The sequence below is a fragment of the Equus caballus genome, chromosome 8 (assembly GCF_041296265.1).
Source record: "Equus caballus isolate H_3958 breed thoroughbred chromosome 8, TB-T2T, whole genome shotgun sequence".
Lineage (NCBI taxonomy): Eukaryota > Metazoa > Chordata > Mammalia > Perissodactyla > Equidae > Equus > Equus caballus.
The window spans coordinates 53735295-53738095 of record NC_091691.1 but is presented as its reverse complement, the minus strand read 5'-3'; positions in this window follow the sequence as shown (position 1 = coordinate 53738095).

Genomic DNA, 2801 nt, shown 5'->3' with positions numbered 1-2801 from the left:
CTCCTTGACCACTGCATGTCCAGCCCCAAATCCCGACATACTGACTTAGACCTGAAACATCCGGCTTTCTCCTTTCCTGGTGCCATGGATGCTGTGGTCTTCTCCAGGCTCGGGACACACTCCTGAAGCCGAGATGCCCTCGCACCTGTTTGAGCCTCTGCAGGGCTGGCCTTCTCTGTCTCCAGCAAAGGAAAGTTATTCAGAGGTGGGTTTGTATAGATTCTACTCCATTTGGTACAGGTTGCTCCATCTTTTCCCATCCATTAGAGGCAAAGCAGGAGTATGAAGAAGCAGCTCTATGTTCAGGGTTACTTAGCTACTCAGGACAGATATACCCGGGGAACAAGGGACGGGCAGTCACAATCTAGTCGTGGAGCTGGGACTGGAATCCAGCTCCTCTCCTGTTGATGTGAATGGATCTCGGAGGACACTGTTCTCAAACTTTCTATTCCCTGGAATCTCCGAGTTTCTGAGATCTCATGATTCTACATGAATGAGTAAAAGAGGCCCACGCTTGTTTTTTCTTTGGAAGCAGAAAGCCTTTCCGGCTGGAAGGGTGAAAGTGCTGGGGGGATGAATGGTGGGTAGGCCTCCCACCCTCAGTTTTCTCTATCCCCCTGCACCACCACTATCCACGAGCTGGTTGGGACAGAATGGTGCAGCAGACTTCCCACCTCCGTATGGGATCTCTCTGCCCTGCTCCCCTCCTAGGCCCTGATGGACCTCACTGACCCTCATACATGGCCCCAAGTTCAGCCCACCCATCTCTTCTCTCCCTTAGCAAGAACCCAGGCCCTGGAGTCGCTTTCCTTATTTAAGGCTACCCATGACGTTGCCCACGGATTTACGGGCAGGACCCCCTACTGAGCTGTAAGAGAGTTTACACTATACTAGGACTAGCTTCATTGAGACCCTTCTAGGATTGTCTGCTCCATAAGTGCAAGACGTTAGGATGAAGCATCCACTCCGTGAACCCAACTCGACTTCTGCCCACCGACTTCTATTGGCTCTTCCCTATCATCAGGTCTCTTGGGCTCTGGGTCCTTATTTCCATCTCATCATTGGATGGACCATTTTCTCTGGGATGTCCTGCTGGCACCCCCAACCTGGCAGCAAGGCAGCCGTAGTGTGGGTGTTTCTCTCTCTCTCTCTCCCCTCACCCTACTCTGTCTTTTTCGTAGATCTTTATGGTAACCTCTTAACTGCTCTTCCTACCTCTGAGTCCTCTCCATTCACCCCACTTTGCATCTTTCTCACATTTGCCTTCCTTACACGCAACTGTGATCTCCACTTGCTCCAGAATGTTCAGTCCCTACTTGATCCTCTGGTCTCAAGGCTTTTGTGACCAGGTGTCACAAGTGTTTATTCCATCCTGTTCTGAACTTCTGCACATCTCTTCTCTTAGAATTTCCTCTGCCTGTATCCATCTGGAAAATTCTTGTTCACTCACCATGTAATCCACTCAGGTCACTCCAGATGGAAGTTTTTCCTCTTTCTCTATTCTTTTAGTCTTTGTTTGTTCTTTGGGGACACTTCTCCATCTAGCAGCCAGCAGTGTCTGGTGCATAGTCATTATTCAATGACTATGTTCAATGAGTGTTTACCAGATCAATGTGCACACAGGTCAAAAGGCCCAGAGTGCTAATGCTAACATTTTGGACCCAGGAGAGACTAGAAGGGAGAGACTTTTGGGGGATGGTGACCTGCCTGATGTCCAACAGTTTATTCTAAGAAGTATAGCTTCACTCAATCTATGTGTCAGCTGACCCTGGCTGCCAGTGTGGAATGATCATGGGGAGATGTCTTTCCTCACTATACTCTCACTTAAGAATTGATCCAGTGGTCTCCTCATGCACAATCTGAGTTTTTTTCTGTTTAACCTGAGGAGGCTCACTGAATAGCCTAGCACACTTAGTAAAGATAGGGAAGGTGGATGTTCATTGCCAGGTCCAGCTCCTTTAAAAAAAGTATCTTAATTCCTTTGTGTAGTTGAGAAACAATGTCCAAGAGATTAATAGTGCAGAAGGTTTCATGTGCATTCCCCCATAATGGATGTAGCACTGTAGAGGGTTCTAGTGGAACAACACTGACAATAAGCCAAAACACACAAAAAAATTATAATTTATTTGGAATAACAGCAAAAATAAAAGCAGCTTTGGGCCAGCCCTGGTGGCCTAGTGGTTAAGTTTGATGTGCTGTGCTTTGATGGCCCAGGTTCGGTTCCTGGGTGTGGACCTACACTACTCATCTGCCAGTGGCCATGCTGTGGCAGTTGCTCACACACACAAAAAGTAAGATTGGCAGCAGATGTTAGCTCAGGGAGAATCTTCGCCAGCAAATAAATAAATTAATTAAATTAAAATAAATAAATAAAGGTAGCTTTTCTTCTCAACTATTTCTCAACTATTGCCTTAAGAAATGCAAAAAATGAAGAAGGTCTGTTGGGAAATTCAAGCGCTTTAGAAATTCTTTATCCTTACTCTCTTTACAGATTTTACCTATAATCAGTGTTTCTCACTCACTCACATCTGGGGCTGGTACTACACTTGCAAGTGTATGAGTTTACCTGCGCCCATGAAATAGGGACTGTTCAGGGGCTTGTCACCCTGTTCTGACACACCGATGTGGCAGGAGTTGTATTTCTTCCAGAACACCTTCCCCTGGTTTCTGACAACTCCAAAGACACACAATTCTTCCTCCCTTGACGTGAATCCAAGACGCCCCTCACCCAGGGTGACAGCTTTTCATTAATCTTATTTCTTTCGGGTTGGATAGTTTACGGTGTTCAGCTGTTGCCCTCT